Source organism: Dromiciops gliroides, chromosome 6, assembly GCF_019393635.1.
Source record: "Dromiciops gliroides isolate mDroGli1 chromosome 6, mDroGli1.pri, whole genome shotgun sequence".
Classification (NCBI taxonomy): Eukaryota; Metazoa; Chordata; class Mammalia; order Microbiotheria; family Microbiotheriidae; genus Dromiciops; species Dromiciops gliroides.
Genome location: NC_057866.1, coordinates 90,733,198 through 90,754,940, shown reverse-complemented (window position 1 = coordinate 90,754,940; position 21,743 = coordinate 90,733,198). Strand labels below are relative to the sequence as shown.

At 43.0% G+C, this 21,743-nt stretch overlaps 1 protein-coding gene across 6 annotated transcripts in view; it reads left to right on the top strand.

Annotated features, from left to right (window-relative positions):
• The first annotated feature begins 286 nt into the window (after positions 1 to 286).
• AFAP1 (actin filament associated protein 1) overlaps positions 287 to 21,743 on the top strand; it is a 242,686-nt gene continuing 221,229 nt past the window's right edge. For 3 of the 6 annotated variants that reach the window (XM_043973036.1, XM_043973040.1, XM_043973035.1), the window contains exons 1-3: positions 299 to 397; positions 5,080 to 5,144; positions 6,096 to 6,251. The gene's annotated coding sequence lies outside the window, so the exon portion shown is untranslated. Of the gene's footprint in view, positions 398 to 4,831; positions 4,896 to 5,079; positions 5,145 to 6,095; positions 6,252 to 21,743 lie in introns of those variants that run through there. The other 3 variants (XM_043973037.1, XM_043973039.1, XM_043973038.1) reach the window with 3 other exon arrangements.

Genomic DNA, 21,743 nt, shown 5'->3' with positions numbered 1-21,743 from the left:
CTCCTCCTCTTTTTTCCCTTCCGCCCCCTTCCTCCCTCCCTCCCCTCCTTCTCCTCTTCTCTCTCCCACCCTTCCCCTTCTCCACTTCCCCTTCCCCCACCCCTTCCTCTCTCTCCTCCTCGCCCCCACCTCCCTCTCCTCCTCCTTTCTGCCCTCCCCTCTCTCTCTTGTCCCTCTCACCCACACCCCTCCCGCCCCAGCAGCCGCCAGCTCCTCCTTCTCCTCCTTTCTCTCTCCTCCTCCTCCGAGGCCCGGCCAGCCCAGCGGCTCCCGGCGCCCCCGCCCCCTCCCCTCCCCTTCCCTCCTCCCCATTGTTGCGGCGGCCGGGTCCTAGGAAATCGGGATCGCCGCGGCTCGGCTCGCTCGCTACCTGCGGGAAGGGCGCGGAGCTGCTGAGGTAAGCGCTCCGGGCTCCCTCTCCTGCCCCGCTCGGCTCGGCCCGGCCCTGCCTGGCCCTCCCGGTCGTGTGGGCTCTCTCCAACGGGCTCGCCTCTGGCCCCTGTCCCGGCGACTCCCGCTGGGAAACACCCCGCTCCTCGGACGCGAGCAGCTTGCCTTAACCGGGACAGGGTGTGTGGATGTGGATCTGGGTGCGTGTGCGTGTGCGTGTGGGTTGTACGGCTGTGCGCGCGCGCTCCGGGGCGCGCGGGTCGGGGAGCTGGCTCTACCCCGACCCGGGGTTGCCCTTTTTTTAAAAAATAGCAAAAAAAGAAGGGAAAAAGGAACTTGTTCCTGAGAGCCCGGGCTTGCCTTAGGGCCTCCAGCAAAGTGTCATTAACTAGAAGTTCCCGGTAAACCGGACAGCAGGAAAACAAAGGCGGGGGGGGGGAGGGCGGTTAAAAAGGGTCCCCTTCTTTCTCTCTCCACTGCCGCCCCCCGCCCCGACATCCCCCTCCCTTGTCCCCCTGCTGCACATGGAAAAAACTGGGAGGATGACATGAGCATCCGTCAAGCAGCGGATGGGCAGTTTCTGCCCTCCTGGTGGAGCGTGTGCACGAAGCGTGAGTGTGTGTGTCAACGTGTGCGTGTCAATGTGTGTGTGTGCGTGTGTGTGTGTGTGCGTGTGCGTGTATGTGTTGGGGGCGGGGAGGGTGCACTTCGCAGACCCGCTGGCCCCGGGAGGTGGTGGTGGTGGGGGGCGGGGGATTGATTCTTGCTCTTAAAGGCCACTAGGCTTCTATCGGTCCGGCGGGGCTTTGCCCGTGGTCCTTGCCACGGAGAGCGAGCGCCGGCCCGGGAAGCCGGAGACCTGGGTTCTAGTGAGTCTCTGCCATTCATTAGTTCTCGATCTTGGGCCAGTTCTCCCCCCTTCCCCCACCACGAACCTCAGTTTATTCTTCTGCTGCACTAGGGGGTTGGACTCAAAGGTTTGCTTGTTCCTTTACTGTGGTCTGAAGGGAGAGCCGGCAGGCAGGGCGAAGGCGGCGAGCGGACCAGCACCGTTCCTCTCCGCTCTGCTCCACCAGACAGTCCCCTGGCTTCGTATATTTCCTGTTTAATGCCGAGGTTAGCCCCGGAGAGCCGAGCGCTATTGGTAGGGCTGGAGCCCCTTTGCTCCGACGTGTTTTGATTTCTTCCGTTAGATTTGGGGGAGGGGGGAGGAGGGAGGAGAACCCGCCCCCCACCCGCAGCTACTCTTAATTTTGAAGGGCCATGTCTCCCCCCACCCTTCCATCCCCTCCTTGGGGCTGAACTTTGCTCAAACGGTCGATCTTTTGGAGAGTGTATATTGTATTTGCTTGACCCTCCAGTCTAAGGCAGCTGGAGCGTTGCGAACTATGTTTATTGAACTCGGACGGTGTGGCTGGAAAAACTAATAGTACCTGACAGGCTTCCCAGTTTGTACACATCTGAGTCCTCTTAGGAACAGTTCATGAGGAGTCATTCATTCAATCAATTAAAAAATTGATTGAATATGCCAAAGACAGGGAGTAGGGCAGGAGTTGGAAAGATGAGTCAGAAAGCTTGAGTTTGAATTTTAGCTCTGCCACTTAATATTTGGTGACTGGGCCAGTTACTTCCCTTCTCAGGGACTCTTTCTTCTTGTGTAACATAGTTTTGTATTGGGTGATCTCTAGGCTTCCTTGCGCCGTGACAGGGTTTGTGCTGCTCTGTGAGTGTTTACAATCTAGTAAGGGAATCACTGGATTATAAAAGATTGGGATGGGTAGAATATTATGGAGCTTCGGAAGAGAGCACTTCTTATAGTTGGGAGACAATCTCGGGACGCTTCAGGGAAAGGAGGTTGTTTTTGAGGTAGGTCTTGAAAGAGAGGGTAAGATTTCATTGGACAAAGATTGGGGAGGAGGGCTGGGTGGAAGGAGATTGGCACTTATTAAGTGCCAAATATGCCTAACCGGCTTCTCCAGATGCTGGGGGAGCTATAAAGATAAGACACAGCTGCTGCCTTCCGTAAGCTTACAGTCACCCTAAGGGGCGGACGGTGGGGCGATAAGAGCTGCAGGCTGTATAGAATGTTCAGAGATAAGATGAGGGAGACTTTTGCTTTCCCAAGGGGATGGAGAATCTGGAAAGGCTTTGTTGAGGAGACGGGTTTTGTGATTTCCTTTAGAGGATGGTAATAGTGGGGAGTTGTGGGTGAGGGAAGGAGGAGATTTTACTTACTATATTGAGAAAAAGGAGAGCAAGTTTAGGGACTTGACAAGGTGTCTATCAGCTCTGTGTGTGGCGGGGGAAGGGGGGGAGTAGGCCAGTTTGGTTGGAGCACAGAGTTATGTGAATTTATTTTTTCACAGAGAGCCTCTTGGTAAGGAATGCAGATACAGTTTGGAGTTTTAGAAAGTTGCCAGGGGGAACTGAGAGGTTAAGTCATTTGCCAGGGGTCACACTTCCAGTTATGTGTGAGAGTCTGGAGTTAAACCGGGGTCTGCCTGATTCAGAGAACAGCTCTCTCTCATAACACCACACACCTTCCATTTGAATTTGAATAGTGAAAAAGAAGGCTGGAAAGGTAGGTTGAAGTCCGATTGCAGTATATGAATGTCAGACCAAGGAATTTGGACTTTTATTTGATGGGCTAAGGCAAGCCAGTGGATGTTTGATCTGCGAAGTCGGGTCAGATTCCTGCTTTAGGGACTACACTGAAGTCAGTGTAGTAGGTGGGTCTGGATTGGAGAAGAGAGAGTAGAGGAAGCTATCAGTTGGACTTTTCCACCCAATAATTAGTGAGGTTTTGGACTAGCAGGGTGCTTCTGGAGTTGAATTGAGGAACAGATGTGAGACGTTTTAGGGATGGAATTTGTTGGATTTGGTGACAGTGTGGGGAGGGGGAGAAGGGAGACTAAAAAGATGGATTCAGGTTTCAAAGTCTAGGTAACTGGGACAATAGAGGTTCTAGTAATAGAAATGAGGGAAGCTACTTTAGGGGGTAAGAGGATGAGTTAGGGCTTTGGGGTCATGGCGAGTTTGAGGTTCTGGCAACAGGGCCAACTGTTTATAGCCAGTAGGCAGTTGGAAAAAGGGAAATTCCAGCTAGAGGTTCAAGCTGGAGAGGGATGTTTAAGAGTCATTTTAATACCAGGTCTTACTGGAGAAATAATTATTGGGCACTAACTGTGTACAGCATTAGACTAGGTACTGGGAGGTTTAAGGGAGGGAGAGGTGAGTGGAGGGAGAACAAAGGAAATGGAAAACAGGGCCCTTACATGAAAGGAATGCTAATTGAGGGTGGGGGGGGGTGGGAGACAATGGATGGATTTCACCAGCTAAATCAGTTATAAAAACCACATGAAGAAATTCAAGACAACATGAAGTGTGGCTATATGCTGTGAGCAAAGACTAAGAATAAAGGAATATTTGGAAGGGCTGATCAGGGAAGATAGAGTTTATTCAATGATCCAATTTAGAGCTGTGATGGCGTATCTACAACCTCAGAGACCAGGAAGCCTGGCCATAGGGGAGAAAGCATTTGGAGTCACAGGACCTGATTTCAAATCTGATATTTGCCACTCACTGTACTATTTATGTGACCTTAGGAAAAGTTGTTTCCCTTTCCTGATCCTCCATTTTCTCCTCTGTGAAATGAAGGCATTCTTCTGTAAGGTTTTCATAGATGTGACCCTCCCCCCCACATTTTTGTTTTTTCTTTTTCTTTAAAAAAAAAAATTGACCCCCGCACTTTTCAAAGGAGGAAACAATCCCTGACAAAGGAAATTATTTGGCCAGGGTAACATAGATAGCAGAGCTAGGTTTAAAATCCATATCTTTAAACTCAAAGCTAGGGTTCTTTCCACCAAAATATCCTGCCCCTTAAGAAGAGAAATATCTTGAACTGGTTCCAAAAAGAAGGAAGGAGTCTTAATTGCAGAACTTCAGAGGCATCCAGTTCAATCTTGAAAATAAATTTCCCCTTCAAGATCTGAAAAGTGGTCATCCAGCCCTTTGTGGTTTTTTTGGAAGGCGTCCACTGAAGGGGAACCCAAGTACAAGCAAGGCAATCTATTGCCCTTTGGGGTGACTCTATGAGCTAACTTTATCTTTACATCAAACTAAAATTTGTTTTTCTGTAATTTCTTCCCTATGAGACCGGCCATAAGAAGTTGAATCCCATATCTTTACCAAGAAAACCCCAAATGGGACAACTAGGTGGCCCAGTAGATAGAGCACTGGCCATGGAGTCAGGAAGACTTGAGTTCAAATTCAACCTCAGAAACTTACTAGCTGTGTGACCCTGGCCAAGTCACTTAACCTCTCTTTTCCTTAATCCACTGTGGAGAGGGAAATGGCAAACTACTCCAGTATCCTTGCCAAGAAAATCCCATGGACAATAGTGGCATGCTATGGTCTGTGGGGTCATGAAATATTGGACAAGACTAAACAACAACAACAACAACAACATTTGGTCTCATCAGAAGAAGAAAGGGAGTGCATTCCAGGTAAGGTCCAGGGAAATACTTAGCATGAAGAAATGTGAAATGTAATAGTGGGAAAGGATCTCAGAGCTCACAGTTATTAGTAGAGTAAGGACTAGAAGCCAGGTTTCTAAAATCAATTTAGAAGGGTTGGGGTAGGTGATTGGGAAGTCTAATCATGTTCTAAAATTCTAAACTTCCACTTTAGGTCCTCAATTGACCAGCTTCCAACTTCTTGGCTCTTTCCAAAGATGAGAGGTTAATCTTAGATGGGTGAGTTCTTGGTCTGTATCCCAGAGTGAAGCACAGGCATTTCCTTTGGGATCATAGAAAGTCCTATCATTTGCCCAGCATGAGCTTCTTAAACAAGGTTGTACTGTATCAGATGAAGCAGTGTTTTCTCCAAGTAGGACTCTGGCCCAGATCTCTTGGTCAAAAGTGTTCCATCAGTCTCCCTAGGGTCACTTGAGGGCTGCCAATGATGAGCCTGATCATGTCCCAATCTCTAAAATACACCACTTTGGGAATTTTGCAAGCAAATGGAATTTTGGGAAGTGCTTTGGGGGGGGGGTAGTGGCATGTTTCTAGTGGGTGTATTTCTGGAAAGCTGAGTGTAAACTGGATCATTTATAATGTACTAGAGGAGTTTTCTTATATATACTTCCCTTTTCTTTCTTCAATTTTCTTTTCTGCAGCCTACTTTATTCTTAGAAGCATACCTCCTTTATTTTAGAAGCATATCAGTTTGAGGGGAAGTTGTTACATGGCACTGTTAGCTTCATCAGAATAAAATTTATGCACCTGAAGTAAGCAAGATAGGCTCAGGAAGGTGACCCATTTCTAAGGGACTTAAAAATAATACCCTTGGAACCCAAAGGCTAGCTCAGACCAGCCATCAGATTTTCACCATCAGACAATTTGATGAATTATGTTAAATAGCAGGCTTTTGGACATTATAGAGTGATTGAGTCATAATGTATAAATGATATTATTGTGAAATGTCATTTTGGAGGACAGGGCTATTATTGCATTTATGATTTTTTTGTAGCTGACTATACTGTGTATAGAAAGAGTTTTGATTTTTCTCTGTTATTGTTAACTATTTTAGCAACAACATAAATTAAAATGCATGAGCTTTTGAAAAACCCCCAATTCAGCCACATAATGGTTAATAATGCTTCTAAATTTGGGTTCTGACTTAAATCCCTATGGATTGGTTCACAGATCATGAATGTTGGAGCTGTCAAGGACCTACAAGATCATTTAAAGTCTAACTCCTTTGTTTTAAAGATCATATCAGCCAGCAAGCCTTTATTAAATTCTTTCTATGTGCCAGCATGGGAGATAAATAAGGAAGACAAAAACAGGAAAGTCACACAGGTAATAAGCAGAATTGGGATTTGAACTAAGTCTTCTTAGTTCATATCCAGTGTTCCTTCTAATATACTGCTCTGTCTTTTGAGTGGAAGCCAGGTGCTTTTTTCCTACCATGCCACTGTAACCATGTTTCATAAATCTTAGAGAGAGAGTTTGCCAATAGCTGTCTGTGCATTTCTGAGATTCTCCCAGGGGTGGACAGCATTGTATAGGGAGCTGTATTACATGTTAGAAATCCAGTTGGATATGTAAAGGTACCGTTATGGTTTTATAAAATCATCCACTGAAATGGCTTTGGGGGAGAATCCTTCACTGTTGAAGAGATAGAGTTCCTTTGGCTTTTCAGCTTCATCATGCCTGAAAAGGCAGTTTGGAAGTGGGGCCTTATGGAAGGGGGTGGGGGGTTTGGTGGGAGGAGGCACTTTATAGATCCTCTGACCTTGTCTATTTGATGTCTCCTTCACACTGAAGGAAAGGATGTTTTGCAATTGTCTAGATCAATTCATTTCGGTATTTCATTGTTTCCTGACTCAGTGTTAGGATCATCGTATTTAAAAGTGATTGCAAATCAAAGGGTCAAAAAGAAGAAAAAAAAAGAAAATCATAGGGTCACAGGTTCAAAGCTATATAGTCCAGTACTCTCATGTTGCAGAGAAGGAAATGGAAACATAAGGAGGGGAAGGGGAGCTGCTCAAGGTAGTAAGAAAAGAGGAAGAACCAGGATTTAAATACAGGATTTTTTCCAAACCAAACCAAACCAAACCAAACCCTAGAATTCTTTTCTTTTTAATGGGATATTGCTGTCACTTTAGTCATTCCCCTTTGTGCCCCAAATCCTTCCTTGTGATAAAAAGATGTACTTTTTTTTTTTTTGTGGGGCAATGAGGGCTAAGTGACTTGCCCAATGTCACATAGCTAGTAAGTCTCAAGTGTCTGAGGCTGCATTTGAATTCAGGTCCTCCTGAATCCAGGGCTGGTGCTTTATCCACTGCACCACCTAGCTGCCCCCCCCCATGCTATCTTTTATATATTCATCCCAGGAAGTTGTTTTCTGGACCTAGGTTTGTTGAGTTGGGAAAACTGGTCTACTGGAGGATACCAGAGAACTTTGAAGCTGGAAGACACCTAAGAGATTATCTAAATCAAACCTCTCACTCTTTCTTTTTTTTTTAAGATGGGGAAACCAATGCCTTTTTTGGGAAGTAATAATTCTAGTCTACTAGAGTTGGAAATAAAATATGGGTCTCCTGACTCTCAGCTGAATTTTCTTTACATCGATTGGAGAGGATGAGGTACTAGTAAGTTTTTATTTTTAAAGGAAGGACACTGGAAATCCTAAAGCTGACATTTGAAGAACTGGTTATGATTGCTCAGTTGAGCAGAAATCAGTTACAAAATACCCCTATCAAGACAGTTTCAATGACTTTGAAGGAATTTTTTGAGAAACAGGTTGTCCAGCTAAGCCCTTTGAGAAGACTGATTATGTGTTAGAGACCAATCAACTGAAAGTAAAAATGTCATTTTATTTTATAGAAGACTTTAGGGAGGTGTCCCTTGTCAGAATTTTGCCAACAAGAACATTCAGTATGGGGCAGCTAGGTGGCACAGTGGATTCAGGAGGACTTGAGTTCAAATCCAGCCTCAGACACTTGACACTTACTAGCTGTGTGACCTTGGGCAAGTCACTTAACCCTCATTGCCCCGCCAAAAGAAAAGAAAAAAAAAACATTGGGTACTTTGCCTCTGTTAGAAATGTATTCCTTCTAGGGAATTTGGGGCTTTGAATTCTTAGAGTTTTCTAAATAAAGGTACTCTGTGGAATTCATTTCAATTTGATAAGTATTTATTAAACTTTAATGATATTCAGGGTGCCTTAGGAAAGACACAATGGCTTTGTGGCTTTGGAGTTAGGAAGGCTTGGGGTTCAAGTCTAAGACATACTGACTTGTGTGATGCTGGATAGGCAGCTGGACCTCTTAGTGCCCCTGGATGTCTTCTAAGACTAGAAATTATAGAACAGTTGCTTCTGTGCATTAATAGAGTGAGTTTCCTCACCAGAGGTACCACTGCATCAGTAAAATCAGAGAACTGACAAAAAAAGCTTCAGAACTAGTGTGCAGTGAATGCTAGTGACAAAGTTGTCATATCCTTTGCCAGTTTACAGTCTAATGGGGAAGAGTGCCCAGATCTAAGTATAATGCAGGGTAAATTGTGTGGGCAAAACAGATCTGGGAAAACTTGAAAAGAGAGAGATTGCTCTTTCAGATGGAGGAATCAAGGAATGAGCAAAGAGGAAGTAACACCTCAACTGGGCTAAAAAGGAAAACTTGGGTTTCTGCAGCCAAAGATAAGGAGGGAGTGTATAGGAGGAGGTACTAGGAATGAACTATCTGTGTGAATGCATGGAGGCAATAGAAAGGCGACTGATGTGGAAAGTCCAGAAGGGTGGGTTAAAGCCAGCTTGTGCAGGGCCTTAAAGGACAGGCTGAGGAGTTCATAGGCAATCCGGAGTCATTAGGATGTGGACCCGTCTACTTTTGAAAGGGGATACAGCTGAGAAAGCTCCTGTTTAAACCTTTTGGCTTTTGTTTTCAGGGTGTTAAGTCATTTCAAGCCTGAAGCCACATCTTCTCAATGGACCGATTACATTTGGCTAAATTGCCAGTGTAAAAAATGAATGCATCTTTTGGTTGAGAAAACAACTAGTCAGCAGCTCTTTTAATGAGTGCACATGCTTTCTATTAACTTTATTTGATAATGTTACTTACAAGTTAATTGCTTTTCCCTTCCTAAAAGCAGATACCATGAGATTAGAATGATGTTCCACTTAGAATTTGAAAGAATTAAAACTTCCTTTCCTTAAAAGCGAGTTTGCTTATAATCGATTAGAATGGGGAAAACCCCAATTTTTGTCTGATGTTATTAGTGGTCAAATAACAACTTCTTTGTGTTTGATATTTTTTAATTCCTAGAATTTTTTTTTTGGGGGGGAGGTTGCTTTTATCTCCCCTAATTAAGCAGATTGAAAGGTTTCCGTGATATTTAGGAGGAAGCTGGCCCTGTCGAACGCCATGTTTGAAAATTTGTCACTTTCATTCTCTTCCAAATTTTTTATTGCCATTTTTTTCACCTGCTATGCAAATTCTCTGTAGTGTGATTCCTTTACCTATACAGCAGGCATCTTTAAAGCAAAAATCCAGACTTGTGATTTCATTGATCTTTGGAACTCCTATGTGGACACTCTCTTCTGAACACTAACTCTTCAGCAACCCACAGTCTTAGAGAGTTGACTGGGTACACTGACTGGTGGTGAGCTTCTCAGGTTCATATAGTCAGTCAGTAGTTGAACCCAGTCTTCCTGATTACAAAGATGGTTGAAGTCTTCTTCCTAATTGAGCTATGACATTGGTTCCACTTAGAACAGTTGAACTGATGAGTTTATGTGGAAGGCTATGCCAGGATTCCATTTGGAGGACAGTATGCTAAGTTAGCAGAAAACAAGACATGGGCATCAATAGCTGGCATTTCAGAGCTGGAAAGAATGCCTTAGAACCTAGAATTTTAGATTGGAAGGGAATCTTATGACTGAGAATATCCAACCTAGAAGGGAACCCTTAGAATATAGAAAGTCTGAGTGGAAGGACTTTGGGTCATAGAGTGCCAGTGCTGGAAGGGACAGACAGAGTCAGAGCTGGAAAGGGGCCCACCTTCCCAGTGTCCTCTTTTTATAGATGAACCAAAATGATTTGCTTAAGGTCACAAGGCATATTAGTGGCATCAATCACATCTGTCTGAAAAAGTTTTTTTGGAACACGGAAATAAGAAATGGTGCCCTGGTCTTTCTTTAGGCATAGAGCTTTATCTTGTGAGGGTCTGGAGTGACTTAGCTCCAAACATTGGTTCTCAAAGACAAAGGACGCCATTGTACAGTATATAATGACCATTCTCATTTGTGAAAAAGGGAACCCAGAGGCAGGCCTCTCTCCCTGTGGCTTAGCTTGAAAAAATAGAAGTTGTTAGCAGGCTTTCCCCCCCCTCTAGAAAAAAAAATTAACCGTACCAGAATGTAATATATAGACAATCTCTTTAAACTTTTCTATGATCTTATACTAAAACATAAGATTTTGCTTAGTTCTTTTGGGGACTAATTTTTGTGTGCTCACCAAGTAAATTTATACAAATAAACAATTACACCCCCCAAAAAAACCCAAAGAAGAAGAAACTTTGTTCAAAGAAAATTGAACTGAACATGAATTTGTTATCTCAGACATCTGCAGCAGGTATGGGGACGTGCTAGAAGGGCCAGTTTGAGGCTTGCCGCTAACATCCCACTGTTCATAATTATGAGCAGTCCTTGGACCTGAAGTTAAGAGGATTGGATTTGAGTCTTAGGTAATCCACTTCTGAGGTATTTAACATGGGGAACGTCTCTTCAGTTCTGTGAGGTTCAATTTCCTCACCTCTAAAGTGGAGAAAACAATATTTACCACTACCTACCACTTACAGAGTTGTTATGAGGCTCAACTGAAATAACATATTTATGGGGCACAATGTGTGTGCTATTTCTATTATCTAAAGATTTGCTGATTCGTATCAAGAAAGCAGGCTGCTTGTGTTACTGCTTTAGGAAATGTGGACTTTGAATTTCAGCCAAAGCTACTCCTTATAGAGTCTGTAAAGTTCCACTCATACAGTTGAATGAATCCTAAGCTGACAGTCAGGAGCAGTAGGTTCTAGGTTTGGCTTTGCCAAAAATTTACCTATATGACTTTGGATAAGTCTCTCTGGGCTTTAGTTTTCTCATCTTCAAGTTCCATTTTAGATCCAAACACATGATTCTATCACCCTCTGATCCCATTTGATCTGTACAACCCTTGTGAGCTAAGTGCTATTATTGTCCTCATCTTACAGGTGAGGAAACTGAGGCAGGGAGCAGTTAAGTGATTTCCTCAAGATTACACATCTAGAAAGTGTGTGAGGCAAGATCCAGATGTTCTTTAATATGACATGTGGGTTTCCAGACACTAGCCTTTTTATTTAAGTCCACTGTATTTATCTCCTTGACCATCATCTACTTCCTCTCTTCTATTCCTTTTTACTTGGCCTTCTAAGTGCCTAGTTCAGTGCTATACACACAGCAGCTGCTTAATAAACTATTCTGACAAATATTAATCTTCAAAGGCACTTAAAATACCTATTGGAAGTCTTTTTTAAAAGTTCCCCTTATGTTGTGGTTAAGTCTAGGCTGCTATCCTAAAATCATCAGCTGCTACAAAAGCTGCTGTGACTTGCATGGGATTTCAGCTCTCTAAAGGCACGTATGGTGTTTTTGAGACTAGGAGACTTGTCTCTGCTGCACCTCAGGGTACTATGTGGGTAACTCAATGTTCTTCTACCCTAGGGGGATAATCACAACTTTAAGTTATTACTGGAATTCCAAGAAGGTCATGCAGACTTGAACACAATCTCTTTCCTTACTCTGTTAACCTCCTTCCTTTTCTATTCTTTTTTCCTGTTGGCTTTCTCTTTCTCATTGACAAGATAACTCCTTGTCTCACCTTGTCCCTTGAGGGTTTCTTTCTCTTTATACTCTTGTTCTCCCTGTCTTATTGCTCTTCCTGTCCTTACACACACACACACACACACACACACACACACACACACAAACACACACACACGTCTATTATATGTTCAATTCATAGACAGCATAGATAGCATCCATAGCATGAAACATCCATGCTACATCAATAAATTATCCCTTGCTCTGGATATTTGAGAACAAGAGGAAGGCTCCTAGTAATGTTGGGCAAGTCCCCCAATTTGGAGTAGGACAAAGGTTGCCCAGAATGGGCAAGCATTAATATGTTTCCATCTGTAACCGTGGAAGGAGTGCCCACAATGACTAGGTAATAGATCCATTGGTGATTTGGTATATATGTGTTTTAGTTCTAGAATCATTTTATATTTCAAAGCATTGTCCTAAACAAATATGCATCCCATTGAAAAAAGGAAACCCTGCCTCTTGTCACTCATCTCTGACACAAGTTAAATTGGATTTAAATTGTCAGCTCCACAAGGTGAAAGTATGACTCTTCTGTCCTAAGATCCCAATGAATTTATGGAGAAAGGTCAGATCCATGATTCATTACATGGAAAAATGAAGAAAATAGAATAATGTTGTTATAAACTTTGAGGATTGGTGAAAAGGAGAGACTGGTAGACTGAACCCCTATTTTTCCTTTCTTTCTAATTAAAATTAAGCTTCTCTACTGAATTGGTTTGGTATATGTTTCTGGAAAGTTCTTTTAGGCTCCCAAATACCCACTGAGGCCAGTGGGGCAGTATTTCAGCCAATTGCCTTATTCAGAAATATTGCATAAGCTCTCTCAGAAAGACCCCTTTCACAGATTCACCTGGACCAGAAAATTGACCACTAACTATGAAGAAGGATTGAGGAAGCCACAGACACAAAACAGCTGTTCTCTAGGCACTTTATTGGAAGAGAAATAGACATGCTTAGTGTCCTAGAGGGCCCACATAATGCTGCCATACCTTTCCTGTGCCCTGGAGGCTTAACTGCGCCTGATGAACTGAACCAAATTGGCCAAAGGACCATTTATTGTACTTCTTCCTACTTAAAAAATCTATTTGACCACACCTCCACCCTTTGGATACAGTGTTGCTGTCCATTTCCCCTAGCCGTGGTGCTGACACACCCAATGAGTTTGCTCTTTCTTGTCCCTCTATTAGAGACATTAAAGATAATGCTGTAGAGTGTAGTGTTTGAAGAGCTACATATGCATGTATATCTACACATGGGGATAGAAGGTCCCTATTGCCTAGTATTATTAAAGAATGGACAATTTACAGGTAAGGAAAAATACTTTATTAATTAAAAAATAAATTAATTTAAAAAAAGAATGGACAATTTCACATTGAGTATCCAGTTTTCCAGTTGATTGTTTTCATCTTAAACAATAAGAGGTGCTGAACAAGAAAGGTAGAATGGGTTGCCTTGTGAATTGGTGAATTCCCTTTCTGTGAAAGTCTTCAAGAGATGTCTGGGTGATCCTTTGTCCTGGATGGTGCAGGAAGGGGATTCATGATAATTTCTAAGGAAATGACCAACTCTGAGAGTCTATGTAAGATAAATGGCAAATACTATCTATGATCTTATTATTCGATGACCTTGGGGAAGTCACTTTTTCCTATATGGGTCTTAGTTTCCTCCTCCGTAAAAAAGGACTTAGACAAGATGCTCTCAAAGGTCCTTACTAGATCTGAAATTCTGTAATATAAATCATAAGTTATGTATTACTAATAAAAAAAATAAGAAAAAGTTTTGAATGAAGCTTACCATGTAGGTAAATTAGGTCAAAGGTAAATACCTTTGAAATGGAAGGGTGGCTTTTTTTGTTTGTTTTTGTTTCTGTACAGTGGAAAGAAATTTGGTTCTGGAGACCTGGGTGCAAATTTCACCTCTACATATACCCCATGTGAACTTGGACCATCAGTTAACTTCCTCCGGCCCTGATTTCCTCATCTGTCCTATGAAGGCATTAGATTCGATGACCTCTGATGTCCACTCCACCTCTAGGAGTGATTATCTGATGATCTAAAAAAGACACTTCCCAAAATTGGAAGTCAAAATCTTACCAAAATGAATGTGAAAAATAATCTTTGCATGTAATTAGGAAGTAAAATAAAATACCACCAAGAAAAAAATGTCCGCTGCCTAAAAAGTTAAACATCCAGTTACTTGAACTCTTGAAAAGAAAGGCACAAAATAAACCCAAATTTTTATTAAAAATCAAAAAAAAACCCAAAACCAACCCGCCTCCTGCCTGTTAGCTAGGTACTATTTATTTTATAACTTAGCTTTCAGACATTCTTCTCCCTTTCCCCTCTGCCACTTCTTGATTATCCAGTTTGTGCAGTGTCTAGAGGCTTTTGCTTCTTCTCATTTTTGGAACATGTCATTGTTTATTATTTCTACCACTTGGTGATCAGGGAAAGAAGAAGGGAAGAAACTCAAACCAGTAGTGGATTCTTTTAATGGTTGCCTTCCCTGCCAAAAAGAGAATGTCCAGAAAGATCAGGCCATGGTTCAGGATGAGTTTTGGGGGGGGTGTTATCTTTATGTTTTAATAATCCTCATTCTCCAGTCACCTAAGGGAAACTGAGGCCTTCCCAGGGTCATACAAATGCAGGTCCTGTGACTCCAGAATCAGTGGTTTCCTACTATGTCATTCAGTTTGTGCCTGAGTGAGGACTCCCTAACAAAAACAGCAATTCCTATTTCTGTAGGGCCTTAAGGTTCACACTTTTATGAGGAAGGAGTGGAAGAAACCACTCTTTTTTTTGGGGGGGGAGCAAGGCAATGAGGGTTAAGTGACTTGCCCAGGGTCACACAGTTAATGTCAAGTGTTTGAGGCAGAATTTCAACTCAGGTCCTCTTGAATCCAGGGCCAGTGCTTTATCCACTGCACCACCTAGCTGCCCTCAGGCACACACTTTTGTAATTCTTCCCTCTTTCAATGGAGAGGACAGGTTTGACCCATGGACCTCATTTCTCACTTGGCTTTGACCTTCTTGTCTCCTCCCTGTCCCTCTCTAGCCCATCCTCTGCAGGCTGCTAGATTACTTTTCCTGATTCGTTACATTGGTGTGCATCCTTCTCCTTCAGTGGCTTCTCATTTGCCTCTAAAGTTTCTAGCTAGCACAGTGTCTAAAATCCTCCAAGTGAGTTGTTAAAGTAAAGGACTTAGAGGGAGAATTCACTATCAGGCTGCCCAGCTGCTCTCTGTCCCCAGAGATCACAGCACTGCTTTGTAGGTATCCTGCAAATTTATTAATGGCTTGCAGCACCATTAGAGTGGGTTGGACTGGTTTATTGGTATACACAAGTGCAGAACAGGAGAGGATGGACAGATGAACAGTAATCCAGACAGGGCTGGAGTCACATGTTTCCTTCCTCACCCTTAGCATCCCATGGGGCAGCATGCTGGCTGGTGGCCCAGAGGAACGGTGGGGCTATGCCCTTGGCACTGTCTCTGGGGGCCAAGGTTTACATAGGACTTTTAGACAAAGGGCCTGCTGTGGCAGCTGTCATGTAGCTGGTGGGGTGATGGGTCATGGAACATGAACCAAGTAGCAAAATGGAAGGGGTTGGGAGAAGGGTCTCCTCTAAAAATTAGCCAGGAAGCCTAGTCAGGATGAGGAAAGTGGAGTTATTACTGATGTTAGAATATTTTTACTGACTAGACCTGATTTGGGGGGACTAAACTGTGGAGGACTAATCTGGGGACTTTTTACTATTTGGCTATCTGACTTTGTTAATTTAATGTGGGCCGTTTATAAAGTTCCACCACCCTGCTCCCAAACTGATGGACTAAAGATTAAGAAGCCTCTTAACCAAATAATCCAAGCAGAGTTTATTTATGAGATACTATTTCAAATTAGGAATACGGGGAAATAAAGTACAACCTGACTGCTTTCCTGCGGTCTCTTTCCCACCTGCTGGGCTTCGAATTTTTTGAGGCCTCCGGCCTCAGGGCACGTTACACTTTCCCTGGTTTGTATTAAGGCCTTTAACCTTGTCAGCCCCGTCTCTCCTTTTCTGAACCGAACTCTCCTCCATCCTTGTCCATGCTCCCCTCTAGTCAGCCCCTCCTTGCTCCGTCCCCCTTCAATCTTCTCTATCTAGTCCGTCCTCCTCTAGTCAGCCTCCCTCCTCTAACTCCCAGGTCTATATATACCTTTTCTTCTCTCCAGTCAAATCTCGGGGCTTCCTTCGCCCCTACAGACCAAGCTAATCCGCCAGCCAGGGCTGCAGCTGGGTGGGGGGGGGGTGTGCTCTCGAGCCTCATGCCTCAGCACAGGCTATCCAGGATCTTTCGGATAGCTCTGCTCAGATCGGAGGGAGCTGGGGCTTTTTTTTTTTTTCTTTTCCCCCCAGCTGTCTGACCTGGCGTCTTGTACAGCCCATGGGGCTTTTTCACTCCGCTGAAGCTGAGGAGGAGGGGGAGAGACCCTGAGGGCCTAAGGCTTTCTAATCTCAGCCTAAAGGTAGGGTCCCCAAATCAAAATAAATTTCCACACTGACTTGCATCAGAAGGCTAGCTGGAGAGGTTCTAGTTCCAGTTCTAGTTCTAACTCTTGGTTGCAGTTTTAATCTTCAGCATACCTGAGTTGTGTAACAGGAGGCAGGCCTTTGAGAGTGAGGCCATCATCGACTCATCTGGAAACTCACAAGGACTGACAAGAGGGTGTGTGTCCACAAGAGAATGATCTGGGTGGTGAGGGGCCCCAAAGCCATGACATGGGAAGTTGGGTTGAAGGAGCTGGGAGTGTTTACTGTGAGAAGGCTGAAAGGGTTGCATGCCAGTTATCTTCATCTATTTGTCATCTGGGAAGCTAGGTAGTGCAGTGGCAGGAACACACCAGCCTGGACTCAGGGAGACTCATCTTCCTGAGTTCAAATCTGGCCTCAGATTTGCCCCTGTTTGTCCCTGGGCAAGTCACTTAACACTGCTTGCCTCAGTTTTCTCATCTGTAAGATGAGCTGTAGAATGAAATGGCAAAGCACTTCAGTATCTCTGCCAAGAAAACCTGAAATGGGATCAAGAAGAGTTGGACACAACTGAAAATGTCTGAACACACAATGACCTCCTTCCTCCCTTTCCCTCAGCTGTTAAATTCAGCAAATATCTAGGATCTTAGGATCATAGATTTAGAAGGGGTCATTGAGTCCATTTTCCAGATGAGAAAACCAAGGCACAGAGAGTTTATGTAACTTGCCTAGAGTCACACAATTAATATATGAGGTGGGATTAGGTACCTACTGTGTGCAAACATAGCACACCGAGATGGAGGTGGTATAACACATACTCCCTCTCCCCTCCGCCCCAGTTAGGAGAATTTATATACAAAAGTGGGTTTTTATAATACTGTGTTTGAAGCCTTTTGCAAAAGGAAAATGAGTTCCTTTTTAGAAAGTGTCTTTTACTAGCAGAAATCATACGTTCCCAATCATGATATTTTGCTCCTATACTTGTGTGCAGCTTCTTTTTATAGCTTCTGTTAGCCCAGATTAGTCCAGCTAATTTCCTTTAGCCCAGCTGGCTTCCTTTCCTTACAAATTCTACACTTTTTGGCTTTCTCATCATTTTTTTGGTAAAGCCACCCAGAAATTTGCAATCTTAGAGGTCATTCCTGTGCAGTTACAATTGAAGCTGATTATCTCAGTTCAAATAAGACTTTCAGTTTTTAAATTAAAAAAAAAAATTACCTTCAATTTTAACCACGTGAAAATGCTAGGATATGCCTTGGTCATAGAACACAAAATGTCAGAGTTTGGAGACCTTGGTGATTGTCACGTTCAACCCCCTCACATTACAGAAGGGATAACACAGGCTCCTAAGGGGTAGTGACTTGAAATTAGTGACAATCCAAGATAGAGCCCATGTCCCCTGGCACTGATTTTTGTGGTATTCTTCCTTGTAGAGTAGGTCTTTAGAAGGCCTGATGCTTTGAAGCTTGTTGCTACAGGTAGGTTCAGGTTTGGTAATGCCACATACTTAAATCACACACCCACTCTCTTGCATTGTTCATCATAACAGCTTACTTATAGGGACAATCCATGAGGCCATCGACTTCCTTCATTTGCCAAAGAAGGATGTGTCCCCAGTTAAAGAACATTACCCACTAAATATCAATAGAACCCAAGAAAACTGTGTACTATACACTTATTTAGAGATCGTACTTTAAAAGTCTTTTTTGAAAACTTGAGTTTATTTATTTGTTAAAGTGCAGTGAATGAATGTTTGCAGAAGTGAGAAAATAATTATTAATAATAGATTTCTTGGGGGGACCCAGAGATCAGTTTCCAGTTCCTCAGTTCTTCTCTCCCCCCACACAAACCCAAGAGAACAAAAGAAATGGAGATAGACTCTTGTCTAACTCAGCGAAGGACCACACCTAGATAGTGGACTTTGCCTTCAGGAACTTGAGTGAGGGTCTTCTCCCTGATGTCATCTGTAGAGTTCATTTTAATTGAGACCACCCTCAAGTCATGTCAACCAATGGAATCGAATGATGCTAACCAATTAGCTTAAAGAGGATAAAAATTGGAAGAGGCCATGAGCTTGTTCTCTTTTTCTGCTGGTGTTTGGCTCGCTCTCTTAATACAGTGTAGGTTTTGTAGGTCTTCTCGATTCTCCTTGAGACCGTGGGCTGGCATTCTAAAAAACAGCATGGGTCTTCTGTGGCTTTTCTCCTGCTGTTGCTAACTGACACATGGTCAATTTATGCGTGTGTGTGTATAAATAATAAATGTTTACTGCTAGAACTGATGCAATAGCAATTTATTTATAAAAATACAGTCTTAGTTTAATTATGAAACACAGAGTCCTGCTTGCTAGTTGCTAGGGGAGGTAGTTTAGACAAGATAATTCTTTCTCTGATGAAGCTCATGCTCTAAGAGTAGACTGATGCCCACAAGGCAATGCATGGTGTTGTGTGTTAAGAGTATTGGAAAGATGCAGAACAAAACTATGGTAGGTCTGTTGGGGAAGTTTGTTACTGACCTTGGAGGGTGGCTTCCCGGAGAACGTAGTGTTTGACTACCACTGAGTCCATAATGGGTGAAGAAAGGGAGAGAAGAGACTCTATACATAGGGAAGAGTTTGAGCAGTGGTGAGAAAGCACCGCCATGTATATAGGATGGAGAGCAGACTAGTTTACTGACTTGTTAGGGTATTTATTAGGAGAGCTCTTATTAAATAAGAGTGGAAAGGTAGGATGTTTCAAGATGGAAGAGGGGGAAGGTCTTCAGTGCCATGTAAGAGTATTTGAACTTTACTTGGATTGCAATAGGATGCCACTGAAGAATTTTGAACAAAGGTGTTCATACAAATTTTTATTAATACCTTTTTTTGCATCAAAGTAATTTATTGATCAAACCTTCTCCCACACTCAATTGAACTTTCTCATGTAACAACAAAAAATATTTAAGCAAGACTTACAAAGTCTTTGTAGCAAATGTTCTGCTCCCATCGTCCCCTATTTTGCTGCTGAGAAGACTTAGGTGAATTTTGTGATTTGTTTTCCAGAACCAAGATTGGTCAATCAAAGGAGTTTATTATCTTGAAATTAGAAGTTCTTAGAAATAAATTGGGATGTTTAAATCAGCTTTTAAGTTTAGTTCAGGAAAACCTCTCAAGCATGAATATTTCATGGACTATTATTTTTTTAAAAATAGTTTCTAACCAATGAGTTACCTATGGCTTTGAATTGGAATAGTCTATTTACATATGTGTGGGTTTGTTTTGTTTGTTTGTTTGTTTGTTTTTTTGGTGAGGCAATTAAGTGACTTGCCCAGGGTCACACAGCTAACACATGTCAAGTGTCTGAGGCCGGATTTGAACTCAGGTACTCCTAACTCCAGGGCCGGTGCTTTATCCACTGCACTACCTAGCTGCCCCTACGTATGGTTTTGGTAATGTAGGTCACAATTTGAGGAGGTTTCCTTTCAGCTTAGTTTCTGTTGGGGTTTTCTACGTAGGTTTGTGAATGACTTTCATTTTTTTCAATTATTATTAATACTAATAGCCAACATTAATATGGCACTTTAAACTTGCAAAGTTCTATACGTGTTCTCTCATTTGAGCCACACAACAACCCTCTGAGGGTTCTATTATTCCTCTTTCACAGAGGATGAAACAGAGGCTGAAGGATATTAAACAATTTATTCGTCCAGTGTCACACACCTAGCAGGTGTCTGAGGGGGGACTTAAACTCAGGATTTCCTGACATCAAATTTAGCACTTATTATCTACTGTGCTATCTAGCTGCCCATTACATGGAAAATTTATTCATTTTTATGATATTTGATATAAATATATATTTAAAGTAAATGTCTATTGATGCCCTTTTAAAAACCATCTGTTATTTCCAGATATAACCCTTCCCTCTCTTCCTTAGTTTTCACTTGTAAGAGAATAAAAGTTAATCAAAACCCACCAGTAGTAATTGACACATCTTATGGCACAAGCAACATTCCAGCATGCTCAAGGAGAGGAGTGAGAGGTCATATATGGCCTTCTCTAGTTTCTGAAGATCAAGGTTGCAGTTTAATAGTGACTATCGCCCAAGTAAAGATTCCAGTTCTGGACCAGAGAATGGTCACTAAATGCGAGATGGTCAGGGAGTTTTACCAAACTACAGAATTGGAATATTCCACTGTGGCAGAGAAGAACAGAACTCTCAACTGAGAGTCAAGAGACCTGAGTTTTCTCCTCAGCTGTGGACAGTCCCTTCTCTGAGTCTCTGTTTCCTTATCTGCTACCCATGGGATGTGAACTAGATTCTCTCAGGTCCATTCCTGCTTGGAAAGTTTTTGTCTGGTTATGTGCAAGGTGCCCTGGGGGACACAAAGAAGTAAAAGACTTGGTCCTTTCCTTCAGAGAACTTATATTCTGGTTGAGAAGACTAACCAATATCAACAGGAAAGGAAATAGATAGCTTGAAGAAGTGGGGTTAAGCTCATAGAAATGGCGGTCACTCATTTGGACATAAGGTTCCCCCCCAGGCCGCATATTGACTTAATTTAAAAATGTAATATTATTTTTGTCTTATTGTATTTTTATTTATTTTTGTTATATATTTCTCAGTGACATTTTGATCTGGTTTGCTGTGGCCTCTGGCAGCACATTTGACACCTTTGATCTGAAGTATTGTAATATTCTTGTGGAAGATTGACTATTTCTGCTTGGACCCAGGAAGACCAGCTGGTGGAAATGATGATGGTGGTGGGTGGGTGGGGAGATTTGTTTCTATATAAGGAAGTACTTCCCAATAATTGGCGTTAACACTAGAGTGGGCTGCCTCAGGAAGTAGTGAGTTGCCCATCATTGGAGACCCTCAGCGTCTCCATTGATCAGCGTTCTGTCTCTCCCCAGATGCATTGCTAGGGGCTTAAGCTCTCACTCTCCACGCTAGTCCTCCCACACTCACACTCTCTTTGCTTGCCTGCCAGTTCCCCAGACATGCTTTTATAGACTCCCAGGGTGGACATTTGCCCACACTGCAGAGACCCACACTCATGAAAAGTTAATTCCTGACCCTCCAGAGTACTCCCTGGAGAATTGCAACCTAGCTCTCTCCTTTGCAGCTGCTCCTGTAAACGTAGGGTGTAGGGAGACCCTTTGGCAATGATCTTTCTCCCCGTCTTAATGTCTTGCAACATCGGAAGCTCTGAACAATGAACCTTTAGTTAATGCATCTGTTTCATCTGAAAAAGCATTTATTAATTAGGCACCATGGCGGGTGTTGGGGATGTAGAAACAAAAGGGAAGCAGTCCCTGCTCTCAGGAAGCTTGCCTTCTACTGGGGGGAAACAACGTATGCACACATAAGGAGATAGAAAGTAATCTGGGGTGGGAGAGACAACTTGGGTGGAGATGAGATGAGGCTTTGCGTAAGAGACAGTGGGGG